Raw genomic sequence first — 22,749 nt, forward strand, 5'->3', positions numbered from 1 at the left:
GAACCAGCTTGATTTAATCTTCAGCCATAATTGTAACTTTTTCATATGCTCTAATGCAATATGCACAAAGCTGTGAAACGTTTGGGCCACATTAAGAAAAACAAGAGGCCCATGGGGCCTGTATCGCTCACCTGGTTGGATTTGACCAAATGTCAAAATAATGTTCATGTTCAATTTGTTAATACACATACTCTCTAAGGGACTGAAAGACCCTATGGATTATTTTTACAACCTAATTGTGTTTGAAGAAACTAAGTCCCTTATGGTGGGGAAAGACCATTGGGCCTATTTTTACATCAGAATTGTGTTTATCCCTTAATGTCCAGCGATGTTATACATAGTTATGGGATGGAGGGTCACAGTAACCATTTATGCAAAATCTGTTCCCCTTTCACCAAGGATGTTTCTGACCAAATTCGGTTCAAATCCATTTAAAACTTTATGACTAGGAGCGATATCAAGACAGATCTCTATTTACCCTATTTGGCCCCACCCTTCAGGCCCCTTGGGGGTCAGAGTCAATATTTACATAAACTTTCTTTCCCCTCTTCCCCCAAGGATATTCCAGACCAAATTTGGTTCAAATCCATACATAACTTTATGATAAATAGCGATTCATAGGATAAACCCCCTATTTTCCCTATTGGGCCCCACCCCTAATGCCCCTGGGGGTTCAGAGTAAAAATTTATACAAACACGGTTCCCCTTCTCCCAAGGATGTTCCTGACCAAATTTGGTTCAAATTCATTCATAACTTTACGACTAGTAGCAATTTAAAGGATTAACCCCTATTTCCCCTCTTAGACTCCGCCCCTCAGGCCCCTGGGGGTTCAGAGTAAAAATTTATACAAACTCTGTTCCCCTCCCCCAAAGAATGTTCCTGGCCAAATTTGGTTCTAATTCATTCATAACTTTATGACTAGTAGTGATTTAAAAGATTAACCCTATTTCCCCTATTTGGCCAGGCCCCTGGGGGTTCAGAGTAAAAATTTATACAAACTCTGTTCCCCTTCCGCCAAGGATGTTCCTGACCAAATCTAGTTAAAATCCATTAAAAACTTTATGACTAGTAGCGATTTAAAGACTAATCTCTATTTCCCCTATTTGGCCCCACCCCTCAGGCCCCTGGGGGTTCAGAGTAAAAATTTATACAAACTCTGTTCCCCTTCCCCCAAGGATGTTCCTGACCAAATCTAGTTAAAATCCATTAAAAACTTTATGACTAGTAGCGATTTAAAGACTAATCTCTATTTCCCCTATTTGGCCCCGCCGTCAGGCCCCTGGGGGTTCAGAGTAAAAATTTATACAAACTCTGTTCCCCTTCCCCCAAGAATGTTCCTGACCAAATTTAGTTCAAATTCATTCATAGCTTTATGACTAGTAGCAATTTAAAGGATTAACCCTATTTCCCCTATTGGGCCCTGCCCCTCAGGCCCCTGGGGGGCCAGACCAACCGTTTATACAAAATTGATCCCCCTTCACCCAAGGATGTTTCAGACCAAATATGGATCAAATCCCTTCATTCCTACGGAAGAAGAAGGATTTCAAAGAATTTGCTTTATTTCCCCTATTGGGCCCCGCCCCTCAGGCCCCTGGGAGACCAGACCCACCGTTTATACAAAATTGGTTCCCCTTCACCCAAGGATGCTTCAGACCAAACATGGATCAAATCCCTTTATTCCTGCAGAAGAAGAAGGATTTTAAAGAATATGCTATATTCCCCTATTGGGCCCCACCCCCCAGGCCCCTGAGAGGGCCAGACCCATTGTTTATACAAAATTGGTTCCCCTTCACCCAAGGATGCTTCAGACCAAATATGAATCAAATCCCTTCATTTCTACAGAAGAAGAAGGATTTTAAAGAATTTGCTATATTTCCCCTATTGGGCCCCACCCCTAAGGCCCCTGGGGGGCCAGACCCACATTTATACAAAATTGGTTCCCCTTCACCCAAGGATGTTTCAGACCAAATATGGATCAAACCCCTTCATTTCTACAGAAGAAGAAGGATTTTAAAGAATTTGCTATATTTCCCCTATTGGGCCCCGCCCCTAAGGCCCCTGGGGTGCCAGACCCACCGTTTATACAAAATTGGTTCCCCTTCACCCAAGGATGCTTCAGACCAAATTTGGTTAAAATCCACTGAGTAGTTTAGGACTAGTAGCGATTTAAAGGAAAAGTTGACGGACGGACGCCGGACGCCGCACCATGCCATAAGCTCACCGGCCCTTCGGGCCAGGTGAGCTAATAAAAATGATTTCAGATGATCAAAATGTATACCAATTGCATTTTTACCCTTATTCCTTTTTGTAGAATATATAGAATAAATATCTCCAATAAATATCAATATTCATATAATTAATATCTCCGATAAATATCAGTGTTCTTTGTAACTTTCAAAGTTCATTTATTGCTTTGAAATTGAGTAAAAAATGTTGACATTCATGTCTCTTACAAATCTCCCTTATTTCAGGCAAAACTCTCTAAAAATAATTATCAATTTCCAGTATTGGTCTGCAAAAAGAGTGGCATGTATGACTGATGAACATTTTGTGAAGACATTTAGACCAAGAAAACTTGGTTAGGATTTAACAAAATGTCATCCGACCAAAGATCAAGGTCGGTCATAAGGTCAAGGATAAATTTAATCTCTTACAATTTGCCCTGGACTGCATAAAACAAACTTAACAAATGAGTACTATACCGTTAATGGAGGTGGAAAGACACAAGAGTCACATAACATATTTTTTGCTTCCGACATGCAATTGCTTTTTAAGTCCAAATGTCAGATGTCAAACTTCAACATCAGCAATTTTGGCAGATGGATTCTTGATTATTTTGTGGGATATATAACCACATGACTGGTTCCCTGTTGACCTGTATGTATTCTTGTTTGCTTTTGATTTTCTTCAGAACCAAAATGCTAAATTTAGTTAAAGTAAAAAGTTGACAGAAATACACAGTACTAAAAGGCAGATCCAAAAATGGAAAAGCATTTGCATTAAATTTAAGAGTGCTTTGTCATTATTACTGAAATATCCAGGTGAGTGTTACAGGACCCATGGGCCTCTTGTTAGAGAATGATCTGTGTTTGTCCTGTCACATATATGTTAATTCTCAGGTTTTAATTCCCCCTGTCACATTATTAACATGAAATTAATAGCAGTAATATCAAATGTTCCAGCATTATATCACAGTTATCTTTCTTTGTCTGTGATTGAAACATTTCATTTTAACTTATCCATAATACCAAAATCAAAGCTTCCTAGAAACGAGAAAACAAGACTTGTCAATAGGCCATTTTATACCTACAATATCAACCACCAAGGGATCTGTCAGTCTGTATAGGTACCATAATGTACCTACCACCCAGGGATCTGTCTGTATAGGTACCATAATGTACCTACCACCCAGGGATCTGTCTGTATAGGTACCATAATGTACCTACCACCCAGGGATCTGTCTGTATAGGTACCATAATGTACCTACCACCCAGGGATCTGTCTATATAGGTACCATAATATACCTACCACCCAGGGATCTGTCTGTATAGGTACCATAATGTACCTACCACCCAGGGATCTGTCTGTATAGGTACCATAATGTACCTACCACCCAGGGATCTGTCTGTATAGGTACCGTAATGTACCTACCACCCAGAGATCTGTCTGTATAGGTACCGTAATATACCTACCACCCAGGGATCTGTCTGTATAGGTACCGTAATGTACCTACCACCCAGGGATCTGTCTGTATAGGTACCGTAATATACCTACCACCCAGGGATCTGTCTATATAGGTACCATAATATACCTACCACCCAGGAATCTGTAGTCTGTATAGGTAAAATAATATACCTACCACCCAGGGATCTGTCTGTATAGGTACCATAATATACCTACCACCCAGGGATCTGTCTGTATAGGTACCATGATATACCTACCACCCAGGGATCTGTAGTCTGTATAGGTAAAATAATATACCTACCACCCAGGGATCTGTCTGTATAGGTACCATAATATACCTACCACCCAGGGATCTGTCTGTATAGGTACCATGATATACCTACCACCCAGGGATCTGTATGTATAGGTACCATAATGTACCTACCACCCAGGGATCTGTCTGTATAGGTACCATAATATACCTACCACCCAGGGATCTGTCAGTCTGTATAGGTACCATAATGTACCTACCACCCAGGGATCTGTCTGTATAGGTACCATAATGTACCTACCACCCAGGGATCTGTCTGTATAGGTACCATAATGTACCTACCACCCAGGGATCTGTCTGTCTGTATAGGTACCATGATATACCTACCACCCAGGGATCTGTCTGTATAGGTACCATAATATACCTACCACCCAGGGATCTGTATGTATAGGTACCATAATGTACCTACCACCCAAGGATCTGTCTGTATAGGTACCATGATATACCTACCACCCAGGGATCTGTCTGTATAGGTACAATAATGTACCTACCACCCAGGGATCTGTCTGTATAGGTACCATAATATACCTACCACCCAGGGATCTGTCTGTATAGGTACCATGATATACCTACCACCCAGGGATCTGTCTGTATAGGTACAATAATGTACCTACCACCCAGGGATCTGTCTGTATAGGTACCATAATATACCTACCACCCAGGGATCTGTATGTATAGGTACCATAATGTACCTACCACCCAGGGATCTGTCTGTATAGATACAATGATATACCTACCACCCAGGGATCTGTCTGTATAGGTACCATAATATACCTACCACCCAGGGATCTGTCTGTATAGATACAATAATATACCTACCACCCAGGGATCTGTCTGTCTGTATAGGTACCATAATATACCTACCACCCAGGGATCTGTCTGTCTGTATAGGTACCATAATGTACCTACCACCCAGGGATCTGTCTGTATAGGTACCATAATGTACCTACCACCCAGGGATCTGTCTGTATAGGTACCATAATATACCTACCACCCAGGGATCTGTATGTATAGGTACCATAATGTACCTACCACCCAGGGATCTGTCTGTATAGATACAATAATATACCTACCACCCAGGGATCTGTCTGTCTGTATAGGTACCATAATATACCTACCACCCAGGGATCTGTCTGTATAGGTACCATGATATACCTACCACCCAGGGATCTGTCTGTCTGTATAGGTACCGTAATATACCTACCACCCAGGGGTCTGTCTGTATAGGTACCATGATATACCTACCACCCAGGGATCTGTCTGTATAGGTACCATGATATACCTACCACCCAGGGATCTGTCTGTATAGGTACCATGATATACCTACCACCCAGGGATCTGTCTGTATAGGTACCATGATATACCTACCACCCAGGGATCTGTCTGTATAGGTACCATGATATACCTACCACCCAGGGATCTGTCTGTATAGGTACCATAATATACCTACCACCCAGGGATCTGTCTGTCTGTATAGGTACCATAATATACCTACCACCCAGGGATCTGTCTGTATAGGTACCATAATATACCTACCACCCAGGTATCTGTCTGTATAGGTACCATGATATACCTACCACCCAGGGATCTGTCTGTATAGGTACCATGATATACCTACCACCCAGGGATCTGTCTGTATAGGTACCATGATATACCTACCACCCAGGGATCTGTCTGTCTGTATAGGTACCATAATATACCTACCACCCAGGGATCTGTCTGTATAGGTACCATGATATACCTACCACCCAGGGATCTGTCTGTATAGGTACCATAATATACCTACCACCCAGGGATCTGTCTGTCTGTATAGGTACCATAATGTACCTACCACCCAAGGATCTGTCTGTATAGGTACCATGATATACCTACTACCCAGGGATCTGTCTGTATAGGTACAATAATGTACCTACCACCCAGGGATCTGTCTGTATAGGTACCATAATATACCTACCACCCAGGGATCTGTCTGTATAGGTACCATAATGTACCTACCACCCAGGGATCTGTCTATATAGGTACCATAATATACCTACCACCCAGGGATCTGTCTGTATAGGTACCATAATGTACCTACCACCCAGGGATCTGTCTGTATAGGTACCATAATGTACCTACCACCCAGGGATTTGTCTGTATAGGTACCGTAATGTACCTACCACCCAGAGATCTGTCTGTATAGGTACCGTAATATACCTACCACCCAGGGATCTGTCTGTATAGGTACCGTAATGTACCTACCACCCAGGGATCTGTCTGTATAGGTACCATAATGTACCTACCACCCAGGGATCTGTCTGTATAGGTACCATAATATACCTACCACCCAGGGATCTGTATGTATAGGTACCATAATGTACCTACCACCCAGGGATCTGTCTGTATAGATACAATAATATACCTACCACCCAGGGATCTGTCTGTATAGGTACCATAATATACCTACCACCCAGGGATCTGTCTGTATAGGTACCATGATATACCTACCACCCAGGGATCTGTCTGTCTGTATAGGTACCGTAATATACCTACCACCCAGGGGTCTGTCTGTATAGGTACCATGATATACCTACCACCCAGGGATCTGTCTGTATAGGTACCATGATATACCTACCACCCAGGGATCTGTCTGTATAGGTACCATGATATACCTACCACCCAGGGATCTGTCTGTATAGGTACCATGATATACCTACCACCCAGGGATCTGTCTGTATAGGTACCATGATATACCTACCACCCAGGGATCTGTCTGTATAGGTACCATAATATACCTACCACCCAGGGATCTGTCTGTCTGTATAGGTACCATAATATACCTACCACCCAGGGATCTGTCTGTATAGGTACCATAATATACCTACCACCCAGGTATCTGTCTGTATAGGTACCATGATATACCTACCACCCAGGGATCTGTCTGTATAGGTACCATGATATACCTACCACCCAGGGATCTGTCTGTATAGGTACCATGATATACCTACCACCCAGGGATCTGTCTGTCTGTATAGGTACCATAATATACCTACCACCCAGGGATCTGTCTGTATAGGTACCATGATATACCTACCACCCAGGGATCTGTCTGTATAGGTACCATAATATACCTACCACCCAGGGATCTGTCTGTCTGTATAGGTACCATTATGTACCTACCACCCAAGGATCTGTCTGTATAGGTACCATGATATACCTACTACCCAGGGATCTGTCTGTATAGGTACAATAATGTACCTACCACCCAGGGATCTGTCTGTATAGGTACCATAATATACCTACCACCCAGGGATCTGTCTGTATAGGTACCATAATGTACCTACCACCCAGGGATCTGTCTATATAGGTACCATAATATACCTACCACCCAGGGATCTGTCTGTATAGGTACCATAATGTACCTACCACCCAGGGATCTGTCTGTATAGGTACCATAATGTACCTACCACCCAGGGATCTGTCTGTATAGGTACCGTAATGTACCTACCACCCAGAGATCTGTCTGTATAGGTACCGTAATATACCTACCACCCAGGGATCTGTCTGTATAGGTACCGTAATGTACCCACCACCCAGGGATCTGTCTGTATAGGTACCGTAATATACCTACCACCCAGGGATCTGTCTATATAGGTACCATAATATACCTACCACCCAGGAATCTGTAGTCTGTATAGGTAAAATAATATACCTACCACCCAGGGATCTGTCTGTATAGGTACCATAATATACCTACCACCCAGGGATCTGTCTGTATAGGTACCATGATATACCTACCACCCAGGGATCTGTAGTCTGTATAGGTAAAATAATATACCTACCACCCAGGGATCTGTCTGTATAGGTACCATAATATACCTACCACCCAGGGATCTGTCTGTATAGGTACCATGATATACCTACCACCCAGGGATCTGTATGTATAGGTACCATAATGTACCTACCACCCAGGGATCTGTCTGTATAGGTACCATAATATACCTACCACCCAGGGATCTGTCAGTCTGTATAGGTACCATAATGTACCTACCACCCAGGGATCTGTCTGTATAGGTACCATAATGTACCTACCACCCAGGGATCTGTCTGTATAGGTACCATAATGTACCTACCACCCAGGGATCTGTCTGTCTGTATAGGTACCATGATATACCTACCACCCAGGGATCTGTCTGTATAGGTACCATAATATACCTACCACCCAGGGATCTGTATGTATAGGTACCATAATGTACCTACCACCCAAGGATCTGTCTGTATAGGTACCATGATATACCTACCACCCAGGGATCTGTCTGTATAGGTACAATAATGTACCTACCACCCAGGGATCTGTCTGTATAGGTACCATAATATACCTACCACCCAGGGATCTGTCTGTATAGGTACCATGATATACCTACCACCCAGGGATCTGTCTGTATAGGTACAATAATGTACCTACCACCCAGGGATCTGTCTGTATAGGTACCATAATATACCTACCACCCAGGGATCTGTATGTATAGGTACCATAATGTACCTACCACCCAGGGATCTGTCTGTATAGATACAATGATATACCTACCACCCAGGGATCTGTCTGTATAGGTACCATAATATACCTACCACCCAGGGATCTGTCTGTATAGATACAATAATATACCTACCACCCAGGGATCTGTCTGTCTGTATAGGTACCATAATATACCTACCACCCAGGGATCTGTCTGTCTGTATAGGTACCATAATGTACCTACCACCCAGGGATCTGTCTGTATAGGTACCATAATGTACCTACCACCCAGGGATCTGTCTGTATAGGTACCATAATATACCTACCACCCAGGGATCTGTATGTATAGGTACCATAATGTACCTACCACCCAGGGATCTGTCTGTATAGATACAATAATATACCTACCACCCAGGGATCTGTCTGTCTGTATAGGTACCATAATATACCTACCACCCAGGGATCTGTCTGTATAGGTACCATGATATACCTACCACCCAGGGATCTGTCTGTCTGTATAGGTACCGTAATATACCTACCACCCAGGGGTCTGTCTGTATAGGTACCATGATATACCTACCACCCAGGGATCTGTCTGTATAGGTACCATGATATACCTACCACCCAGGGATCTGTCTGTATAGGTACCATGATATACCTACCACCCAGAGATCTGTCTGTATAGGTACCATGATATACCTACCACCCAGGGATCTGTCTGTATAGGTACCATGATATACCTACCACCCAGGGATCTGTCTGTATAGGTACCATAATATACCTACCACCCAGGGATCTGTCTGTATAGGTACCATAATATACCTACCACCCAGGGATCTGTCTGTATAGGTACCATAATATACCTACCACCCAGGGATCTGTCTGTATAGGTACCATAATATACCTACCACCCAGGGATCTGTCTGTATAGGTACCATGATATACCTACCACCCAGGGATCTGTCTGTATAGGTACCATGATATACCTACCACCCAGGGATCTGTCTGTATAGGTACCATAATATACCTACCACCCAGGGATCTGTCTGTATAGGTACCATGATATACCTACCACCCAGGGATCTGTCTGTATAGGTACCATAATATACCTACCACCCAGGGATCTGTCTGTATAGGTACCATGATATACCTACCACCCAGGGATCTGTCTGTATAGGTACCATGATATACCTACCACCCAGGGATCTGTCTGTATAGGTACCATATATACCTACCACCCAGGGATCTGTCTGTATAGGTACCATAATATACCTACCACCCAGGGATCTGTCTGTATAGGTACCATAATATACCTACCACCCAGGGATCTGTCTGTATAGGTACCATAATATACCTACCACCCAGGGATCTGTCTGTATAGGTACATGATATACCTACCACCCAGGGATCTGTCTGTATAGGTACCATAATGTACCTACCACCCAGGGATCTGTCTGTATAGGTACCATAATATACCTACCACCCAGGGATCTGTCTGTATAGGTACCATAATATACCTACCACCCAGGGATCTGTCTGTATAGGTACCATAATATACCTACCACCCAGGGATCTGTCTGTATAGGTACCATAATATACCTACCACCCAGGGATCTGTCTGTATAGGTACCATAATATACCTACCACCCAGGGATCTGTCTGTATAGGTACCATATATACCTACCACCCAGGGATCTGTATGTATAGGTACCATAATATACCTACCACCCAGGGATCTGTCTGTATAGGTACCATAATATACCTACCACCCAGGGATCTGTCTGTATAGGTACCATAATATACCTACCACCCAGGGATCTGTCTGTATAGGTACCATATATACCTACCACCCAGGGATCTGTCTGTATAGGTACCATGATATACCTACCACCCAGGGATCTGTCTGTATAGGTACCATGATATACCTACCACCCAGGGATCTGTCTGTATAGGTACCATGATATACCTACCACCCAGGGATCTGTCTGTATAGGTACCATGATATACCTACCACCCAGGGATCTGTCTGTATAGGTACCATGATATACCTACCACCCAGGGATCTGTCTGTATAGGTACCATGATATACCTACCACCCAGGGATCTGTCTGTATAGGTACCATGATATACCTACCACCCAGGGATCTGTCTGTATAGGTACCATAATATACCTACCACCCAGGGATCTGTCTGTATAGGTACCATGATATACCTACCACCCAGGGATCTGTCTGTATAGGTACCATGATATACCTACCACCCAGGGATCTGTCTGTATAGGTACCATAATATACCTACCACCCAGGGATCTGTCTGTCTGTATAGGTACCATAATATACCTACCACCCAGGGATCTGTCTGTATAGGTACCATAATATACCTACCACCCAGGGATCTGTCTGTATAGGTACCATGATATACCTACCACCCAGGGATCTGTCTGTATAGGTACCATATATACCTACCACCCAGGGATCTGTCTGTATAGGTACCATGATATACCTACCACCCAGGGATCTGTCGTCTGTATAGGTACCATAATATACCTACCACCCAGGGATCTGTCTGTATAGGTACCATAATATACCTACCACCCAGGGATCTGTCTGTATAGGTACCATAATATACCTACCACCCAGGGATCTGTCTGTATAGGTACCATAATATACCTACCACCCAGGGATCTGTCTGTATAGGTACCATGATATACCTACCACCCAGGGATCTGTCTGTATAGGTACCATGATATACCTACCACCCAGGGATCTGTCTGTCTGTATAGGTACCATAATATACCTACCACCCAGGGATCTGTCTGTATAGGTACCATGATATACCTACCACCCAGGGATCTGTCTGTATAGGTACCATAATATACCTACCACCCAGGGATCTGTCTGTATAGGTACCATAATATACCTACCACCCAGGGATCTGTCTGTATAGATACCATAATATACCTACCACCCAGGGATCTGTCTGTATAGGTACCATAATATACCTACCACCCAGGGATCTGTCTGTATAGGTACCATAATATACCTACCACCCAGGGATCTGTCGTCTGTATAGGTACCATGAATATACCTACCACCCAGGGATCTGTCTGTATAGGTACCATGATATACCTACCACCCAGGGATCTGTCTGTATAGGTACCATAATATACCTACCACCCAGGGATCTGTCTGTATAGGTACCATGATATACCTACCACCCAGGGATCTGTCTGTATAGGTACCATAATATACCTACCACCCAGGGATCTGTCTGTATAGGTACCATGATATACCTACCACCCAGGGATCTGTCTGTATAGGTACCATGATATACCTACCACCCAGGGATCTGTCTGTATAGGTACCATGATATACCTACCACCCAGGGATCTGTCTGTATAGGTACCATGATATACCTACCACCCAGGGATCTGTCTGTATAGGTACCATGATATACCTACCACCCAGGGATCTGTCTGTATAGGTACCATGATATACCTACCACCCAGGGATCTGTCTGTATAGGTACCATGATATACCTACCACCCAGGGATCTGTCTGTATAGGTACCATGATATACCTACCACCCAGGGATCTGTCTGTATAGGTACCATGATATACCTACCACCCAGGGATCTGTCTGTATAGGTACCATGATATACCTACCACCCAGGGATCTGTCTGTATAGGTACCATGATATACCTACCACCCAGGGATCTGTCTGTATAGGTACCATGATATACCTACCACCCAGGGATCTGTCTGTATAGGTACCATAATATACCTACCACCCAGGGATCTGTCTGTATAGGTACCATGATATACCTACCACCCAGGGATCTGTCTGTATAGGTACCATAATATACCTACCACCCAGGGATCTGTCTGTATAGGTACCATGATATACCTACCACCCAGGGATCTGTCTGTATAGGTACCATGATATACCTACCACCCAGGGATCTGTCTGTATAGGTACCATGATATACCTACCACCCAGGGATCTGTCTGTCTGTATAGGTACCATGATATACCTACCCCCAGGGATCTGTCTGTATAGGTACCATGATATACCTACCACCCAGGGATCTGTCTGTATAGGTACCATGATATACCTACCACCCAGGGATCTGTCTGTATAGGTACCATAATATACCTACCACCCAGGGATCTGTCTGTATAGGTACCATGATATACCTACCACCCAGGGATCTGTCTGTATAGGTACCATGATATACCTACCACCCAGGGATCTGTCTGTATAGGTACCATGATATACCTACCACCCAGGGATCTGTCTGTCTGTATAGGTACCATAATATACCTACCACCCAGGGATCTGTCTGTATAGGTACCATGATATACCTACCACCCAGGGATCTGTCTGTATAGGTACCATGATATACCTACCACCCAGGGATCTGTCTGTATAGGTACCATGATATACCTACCACCCAGGGATCTGTCTGTATAGGTACCATGATATACCTACCCCCCAGGGATCTGTCTGTATAGGTATCATGATATACCTACCACCCAGGGATCTGTCTGTATAGGTATCATGATATACCTACCCCCCAGGGATCTGTCTGTATAGGTACCATGATATACCTACCACCCAGGGATCTGTCTGTATAGGTACCATGATATACCTACCACCCAGGGATCTGTCTGTATAGGTACCATGATATACCTACCACCCAGGGATCTGTCTGTATAGGTACCATGATATACCTACCACCCAGGGATCTGTCTGTATAGGTACCATGATATACCTACCACCCAGGGATCTGTCTGTATAGGTACCATGATATACCTACCACCCAGGGATCTGTCTGTATAGGTACCATAATATACCTACCACCCAGGGATCTGTCTGTATAGGTACCATGATATACCTACCACCCAGGGATCTGTCTGTATAGGTACCATGATATACCTACCCCCCAGGGATCTGTCTGTATAGGTACCATGATATACCTACCACCCAGGGATCTGTCTGTATAGGTACCATGATATACCTACCACCCAGGGATCTGTCTGTATAGGTACCATGATATACCTACCACCCAGGGATCTGTCTGTATAGGTACCATGATATACCTACCACCCAGGGATCTGTCTGTATAGGTACCATGATATACCTACCACCCAGGGATCTGTCTGTATAGGTACCATGATATACCTACCACCCAGGGATCTGTCTGTATAGGTACCATGATATACCTACCACCCAGGGATCTGTCTGTATAGGTACCATGATATACCTACCACCCAGGGATCTGTCTGTATAGGTACCATGATATACCTACCACCCAGGGATCTGTCTGTATAGGTACCATGATATACCTACCACCCAGGGATCTGTCTGTATAGGTACCATGATATACCTACCACCCAGGGATCTGTCTGTATAGGTACCATGATATACCTACCACCCAGGGATCTGTCTGTATAGGTACCATGATATACCTACCACCCAGGGATCTGTCTGTATAGGTACCATGATATACCTACCACCCAGGGATCTGTCTGTATAGGTACCATGATATACCTACCACCCAGGGATCTGTCTGTATAGGTACCATGATATACCTACCACCCAGGGATCTGTCTGTATAGGTACCATGATATACCTACCACCCAGGGATCTGTCTGTATAGGTACCATGATATACCTACCACCCAGGGATCTGTCTGTATAGGTACCATGATATACCTACCACCCAGGGATCTGTCTGTATAGGTACCATGATATACCTACCACCCAGGGATCTGTCTGTATAGGTACCATGATATACCTACCACCCAGGGATCTGTCTGTATAGGTACCATGATATACCTACCACCCAGGGATCTGTCTGTATAGGTACCATGATATACCTACCACCCAGGGATCTGTCTGTATAGGTACCATGATATACCTACCACCCAGGGATCTGTCTGTATAGGTACCATGATATACCTACCACCCAGGGATCTGTCTGTATAGGTACCATGATATACCTACCACCCAGGGATCTGTCTGTATAGGTATCATGATATACCTACCACCCAGGGATCTGTCTGTATAGGTACCATGATATACCTACCACCCAGGGATCTGTCTGTATAGGTACCATGATATACCTACCACCCAGGGATCTGTCTGTATAGGTACCATAATATACCTACCACCCAGGGATCTGTCTGTATAGGTACCATAATATACCTACCACCCAGGGATCTGTCTGTATAGGGTACATGAAAAATACCTACCACCAGGGATGTCTTAGTACATAGTAAAAATGATCTTCGAACCATATATGCCTCCACCCAGGTGTCTGTCTGATCTATACAACCAATTGATCGAAGTCCTATATATCCACTGCCAGTGGATCTGTCTTGATATGTAATTAATGGAAATATACCAGGCACTGATTAGATGGTCCATACCACACCTTGCAGGGACTTCTGTAGCACAATGATCTACAGTACTCTGATAGTCATATACCTCCACCGGGAACAGTCCTTGTGTAATTGGTAAGCATATGAATATACCTCACCCGGGATTCTGATCTTCATAGGTACCATAGATGATACCTACATTCCCAGGAATCTGTCATGATGTCCTGAATACACACATACCGCTCCTTGCGATTTACCATGGGTTGATTGTATGCATCATAATGCTAGTCCTCCTCACTCATTTGCTGATCTGTGCTGTAAGGACAGTGATATACCAAGCTTTGTACAATTTACAGTGCTCCTGGTACATCTGTATAAGTAAGGCCTATATCCATACCCTAGGGTCTGTGCCTTGATTGTCTGAAATCAAGTCTTTGCTTACGTTACATTATCAGCCACCGTCGGATTCTATAGTCCAATGTGAACGAACAGGTCTTTATGGTTACCTGATATCCTTACAGAGTCTAGAAATAGTACCATTATCACAGATACCCTCGTTTAGACCAAATACGGCACTGCATGTAGCGAAGATTATCGATTATGACTATCATAAGCTACTTGTCCCAGAATTCATGTCCAAATGGTCACATTTTATGTCCCAACAGGACTGTCGTTAGCAAAGTACCTGTAACCCCAGATCTCTGAGGTCAAATCTACCAGCTGATAGGTACTCATATTGACCGTTACCCAAGACTCTGTTTAAGCATAAGTAATATGTACAATTAACATTACAACCGTCAGACTGTTGTATAGAAAATATAGATCCTCACAGGATCTTAGTCGCAATGAGTCTGTTGACTATAAACGTAACCGCAGGATCATCTCAATATGGGTACTCTTAATATACCTGACCAGGTCTTATGTTGACGTATCCAAATGCCTAATTCATCAAGACATTCATGTTACCTGTTTTTCAATCTAATTCAAACCGGCAGTTGTGTAAAGGAATTGACCGCAGTGACGACAAAACATGTGCTTGTAGACGCAATCGGAGTCTTTATTGGAAATATATCGAATTACTTTCCATTCAAAGTATTCTTTTATGAGACCAGAGTTTCTTTCTTTGTATATATATTTGTTGCGGTAATGCAAGGAATGTCGGTATCCAACAGAAACGTTCATTCATCAGAAGTACACTAGAATTACAAATTTCCGGCCACTACCGAAGGAGGAACTCTATAAGCACAAACTGAAAGGTCACATAATGCGTCACTTCTAAGGTTTTCCAAAGAAATGTGTCGGCTTCTACAGATCTATAATTATTTTCTAAAGATTAACACTACCAACATGTGCGAAATAAAAGAAAACTTCATCATTAAAAAAAAATCACCTCACAAGCCCACGTACTGCTTTCGGTTGTGATATTGGTCCTAGAATCTTCGTTTTAGAAAGGTTTCACAGCAAGATATATTCAAAATCTTGAAACATATATACTATATGGTTGTATCTGTTGGTACTAAATTTGTTTCATCCAATGAAATTCCATAATTGCGATTCCGTATTACGAAATGTCGGTCAATATATGTTATTGGCTCGAAATCATTGTCAGTTTTGTTGCGTTATAACCACGATAATGTTAATTCGTTCTTAGTTGAGTTTCGTCCATGTAATATGACGATAATGATTGTTTCACGATGGGCAGCGCTCAGCGCCTAGGATTTGACAGGCGAATTACACGTTATGTACAAGAGCCAACATTTCAAGCGGTCGATTTTTTCCACTCTGTGTCTGATGTTGACGAAAGTGGGTCAGTGCTGACGCAAATTGTACGGTTCGCATAGCTACAGAAAAAGGTGTTCTTGCCCAGCGGGAAAAAGACAGAAAGCCGTATTGATCTAGCTACCGTCTACTGCACAAATACGCGCATTTTTATAAATAAATAGCTCTTTTAATAAGATCAGAAGCTATTTTTCAATTTGTTTGATGTAAGTTTCGCGGTTTGTCGGCTTGACACAGCGTAGGAATCTGGTAGCGCAATCAAGGTAAGCTATGGACTATAAATATAATATCGAATGTATTTTCATTTTCTTAAAATAGCCCAGCCTGGCGAATTTAGTGACAGTCGTTTCTAAAATAGTATCAGCCAAGTTATTTTTGCTTTAGCTCGCGTTCCAGCACGGGTAAGACTATAAATATATTTGATACCATTTATTCAGAGTAGAGTTTTCTGGCCGATTAATTACAATACATCGCGAGATGCTGCAGCATCTTGTAAAGCTTTTAGTGAATCATAAGTTTAGTAATATGGCCGTTATGAGTCGTACACCCTTTCACCGCGGGAGTTTACCTGGCGTAATTTCTGATACAGGGCGGGGACCGTTACCGAATCTAAAACGATTACGTAATATTATGTTGCAGGCACCTCCCTGAAGATTTCCTACCGCACAAGCCAGAAAAGGTGAGTCCTGCTTAAGTTTCAAATTATTATCATCTATATGTAACTGGCTATGTATACCTGACGACATGTCAAGCCAACCTTGTAACAAGTACCTGGAAATACTTACATGTAGATCAATAAGTTGGGCATTGATCAATAATCTACTTACAAAACACTTGACCATTTGCATTCAATACTGACCATGTATTATTTAATATATAACCATCTAAATGAATAAATCTGCCCATTACATGATTGTGTACTTTTCCAATTATTAGATGAATTTTGCCCAAATGTATGGCAAACAGTTTACCTGCTTCATCCTCTTGACCATTCTCATCAGTTCAGTATTTTTTTTATTAAAGATGTACAAAGGCAATAATTGCATCATCATTATTGTATTAAATGACCCAATTATTTGTGAATTTTAATTGCCCTTTCTTAATGACCTTTTCCCTTTATTGTCCCAGATTAATGACATCATACAATTCAATAGCCAATTTTAATGATCTTTGCCCTTTATTGTCCAAGATTAATGACATCATTTTAACAATTTCATGGCCTATTTTGATGACCTTTGCCCTTCATTGTCCCATTTTTATTTCATAAATTTCAATGGCCAATTTTAATGACATACAATTTAGTGTCCCATTTTAATGACATCATGTTAACACTTTAATGGCTCATTTTAATGACATTTGCACTTTATTGTCCCATTTTAATGACATACACTTTAATGACCAATTTTTATGATGATTAGGTTAGGAGCATTAGACCTCATGAAAAGTGTTATGCTCTGTCCTACATATTGCTGATAAAACATGAAAGCTTCAGCAGCCTACCAGGGCTTACTGAAACGATGTTTCTTTTAAATTCATGTCCAAAGATTTCAAATGTAAGAAGATGTGTATTGTAATCAACTCTATTAAAATATAAAGTGTTCAGAAATGTGGGATAGTCAATTCATTATAGAAGAGATAATGATACATTTATTACATGAGAAGTTATTACTGAGGTGATCAAATGTTAAATTGATATATAATCACCAGGTATGAAATTAACATTTTGATATTATGCACATTTTAAAACAAAGAAGTCTGAACAACGACAAAATTTTGATATCATCTAAATTTAAGGACTAATGAATCAATCTTTGGGTGATGATCATTGTATTTTGATGTATATATTGTATCATAAATGACTTAAATTTTGTTCATGTTAAGGAGAATTTTAGATTAAGGAATTTCATAAAGTTAAAGAATACATTTATTGATGAAACCGGAGCCTGGTAAGAAGAAATTATGACAATCTATAAGTACTTTATCATTAGTGGGTATTTGAACTTTTTCTTATTTTACAAATAGTTTTTAACCATGGCACTGTGGTCTAGTGATAGGATACAGGGCTATGTCACCAAAGGGTCGCTAGTTTGAGTCTCGGCACTGGCGCTGTGTTGTATCATTAAACAAGATACTTCACTCTGTTGTGTTCTAGTTGACTTTGCTGTAAATGAGTATGTGGTAGGGCAGTGCAGGAAATGTGTGTAAACTTTTCGCACAGAAATGGCAGCTCCAGCTGCATTGACCTCAGGGAGTTGAGAAAGACATTGGCTGGTTGCTAAAGGTCCAATAACAATGGATAATGATTTGTGAGTGAATCGCTTCGAGATGATATGTTGCTGTCATCAGCTATGATATAGTGGTGTATAAAACTACAAATTATCATTATTATTAATATTATGTAATTGGTAAGAAAAATCGTATGACCGTTTACCATCTGTTTTTAGCAGTATCTAAATTTATAGCTGCTAAACGAGACAAAGTAATACGTATTTTCAGCATCTATCCATTTGGTAATCATTGATAAGCTAGTCCAGCTTTTGGATTCCAGAAAGAAAAAAAATTGATCATTTACATAGCAAATGAGTTATGGACTGCAGGGCTGTTTATACCTGCCTGTCAAATATTTGAACAGTTAGTTACCTGTGTGTTAAAAACCACGTCACAGGATAATGAAATATTTTACCATTTACCTACCAGATGAGAATTTGATGCCATTTTTATGCTGAGTAGATCTAGTCTATCAGATATGGTCTGATAGGACTGGAGCAATATATTGCCACGGTGACGTGCCTTAGGTTATCAAACTGGTTCTATCCATGGTCAGAGGCACTAATTGAACATGATGGAACAGAATTTGCGTCAGCGACACATTTAAAAAAGTTGGTTGCTAAGAGCAACACATTTGCTAGGTAGCGAGTACCTATCGTTTTTAGTGTCGAGGGACAGCAAAAATCAATATATGGGGACGATATATGTGAAAATGATGGACTAATCCATCTGACCTTAAGTCACAAAAATATAGGTCAGACTTGAATCAATGGTACATCGATTAATGTGATATCAAGTTAATTGATTGTTCAGGCATCACAAATCATAGGCTGTCTGTGTTCGTATAATGTGTGACGGACATTATCATTGATTCTGACGGTAACATTTTGTGAAAGAAAATACTGATATATTTTATTTTGTGTAAGTTACAATATTTACTGTAAGTACAAATAATGACAGGTTCCAACTATTTATGGAATATTCCATAAAATTTTGAAAGCTACAAAGTAAGGATCTTAATTGTTCGATATTTATACATTACAAAAAGCTAATCCCTGACCTTGTCTATATAAATCCCTTAGCTGGTTTGTCTGTATTTACAAATTGGTGACAGATCATTGATGCTATAACTTAGATCTGTAATATAATTAAACACTGTACATAATACGTAGATTTATAATAATGTTACTATGGTCAGTAATTATAGAAAACTGACCACATGCATTGTTTGAAGAACAGGGACGGACATTGTTGTTCAGACTGAGGTCAAAATTTGACTATTTTACCAAATATTGATGTGCATTTGAAGTGGTTTTTTTCTCTACAAAATATTAAAATAAACCATCTCCTGTAGAAGTGAGTAACCACCAAGGATAATGCAGTGTGGTAATGATAGTTTAATTGAGGTTCCCTCCCTTCAAACAAGTACCCTAGACACAGACAATTTCAGGCAGGCATTATCACAGTGGTTTTTACCAAAGGGGAAAGAGGCTGAGGCTCTTGAAATTGAGAAATTAAGCATTCCTGGGGAAATCAATTGGGAAGCAGTTGATAAAACTGAATATTTAGTGACAACATGTAGTTTATCATGTAACTGAGCTTTGTTGATGTTACACAATAGAATTCCATTGTCTTCATCAAACTTTAAGCATATCTTTTTCTCATTTTCAAATTAGGAATTTTGGATGAAAAATAAGGAAAGAAAGATATCAATTTGCATTTGAAATGGGGCAGAATTTTGATTGAAACGGTATACAGTGGCTCATGTTCAGGTAAAACTGAAGTTATTGAAAGAGTTTATTAGGTTATCTGACCAAAAGGGTCAGGATGACCTATAGCCATAATGTTTCATCTGTCATTTGCATAAACTTTTCACATTTGAAACTTCTTCTCAAGGTCCACCGTTGGGATTCAGCTCTAACTTTTTTTTTTATATTTTTTTTATTTTTAAAGACATTTTTAATACATAAATACATAAGAATCACACACACAAACACACATCGATTCCAATATGTATGGTTTGCTATCATCATAATCATAATTTCATCTTCACTGTCCTCATAACCTATATTTTTCATCATCATAATCTCATCATCCTACTTAAACATTAGATTCAGCTCTAACTTGCCTGAAATGATCCTGAGATGGTTCTGACCAAGTGTTGTTATTTTTTAGGTTGGTCCGAAATCCAAGATGGCCACCATAGCTTCCAACTTGAAAACACATTTAAAACTTCTTCTCAAGTTCTCTCTGTGGGATTTAGCTCAAAAATGCTTGACAAAATCCTGAAATGGTCCTGACCAAATATTGTTATTTTTTGAGGCGGTCAGAAATCCAAGATGGCCACCATGGTTGTCATCTTGAAAGTCATATTTCAAACTTCTCAAGTTCAATCAATGGGATTCAGCTAAAAATTGCCTGAAATGATTCTAAGATAGTCCTGATGAAGTGTTGAGATTTCTTGGTCAGAAAACTAAGATAAGCCACCATGGCCAACAATACTTCTACACTTGCTATTGAGTATGGATACTACTACAGTATAAGGGTCTTAAGAGTCAGAAGACTGTTAAGGCCTTATGATAGGTCTCTAGATTATTTAGTCCCCTACCAGTGAAACCATGGGGGCTATAGGTTTCCTTCCCGTCTGTCTGTCTGTCAGTCCGTCCACTCTGTTTTCGGCACTTTTCTCGGCCATGCTTCAAGGTATGATGGTGAAAGTTGTTATGTTGCTTTAGTATGAGTAGCTACAGATCAAGTTTAAGTTTGAGGGTTTTTTGGTCAAGGTCAAGGTCACTGGAACTATTTTTTGTAGGGGGCCAGTAAGGAACACGTATTGTTTATAGCAATACCCAGCATGCTTGTTTTCATATAGCCATGATGCCACAAGTTAAAACAAAATGATGAAAGCCACATTTTTTCAACAGAGTCAATAGCATATCTGTGTGACATCATTCATACGATGTCCATAGTGTCACAATATATACATGTATTGTTCCTATAGCGATGAAGGATGTTTGATATCTTTGGGCGTTATCATTTTTATTGAATGACAATGTCTCGTGACAAATGGGAGGAGGCCTTTATCAGGTGATTTCTGTGTTATTTACAGCACACGTGTCACATCTTTTGTGTACATGTGTAATATGACCTATTGTTATGTCATCAAATGATAATGAAATGATGTGTCACACTTTCACAGATTATATAATGACCTCACAATGGACACAATAGAGCTCGAGAATGACACAGGGGAAATGTGTGACACACAATTTCATCCTCTAATAAAAGGATGATAGATTTGTTTTCGTATCATAAAAGATTTATAAAACTCATCAGAAACATTTTTTTTAATTTCACCAGGATTTCATTCAAATTAAAAACATTGTGTTCTAAAAAATCAATTAAAATCTTGTATGAATTGGGAGAGAAATTATCAACTTGAGAAAATCGTGTATTATCACTGCTTGTATTGTTATTAACGGGTTTAACATCCGCTGACGAATGTAGTTAGTGCCTGTTACTACAGCCTTTCAGTGGGCGAGACTGCTTATATCATTACTCCGTGATAATATCAAATGTTTGGTATTGACCAATCAGATGCTTTCTGTTGATCTCATTGAAATCTGCTGGTTTTTATGTTTGTTTGAACTGATAGTAGAATATTTGATAACAGGTCTGTAAGCAATCCTGCAAGTAAGAATGGGAAAACTAAACAGTATGTCTATACATATATAGTCAATTAGAAATGGCATTGTCTTCTCAAGAAGGCATTCCTGTTTTCCTCTATACCCCAACAACAACCCCAGCAAAAATTTAGGGGAGTGGG

The sequence above is a fragment of the Pecten maximus genome, chromosome 9 (assembly GCF_902652985.1).
Source record: "Pecten maximus chromosome 9, xPecMax1.1, whole genome shotgun sequence".
In the NCBI taxonomy this organism is placed as follows: domain Eukaryota; kingdom Metazoa; phylum Mollusca; class Bivalvia; order Pectinida; family Pectinidae; genus Pecten; species Pecten maximus.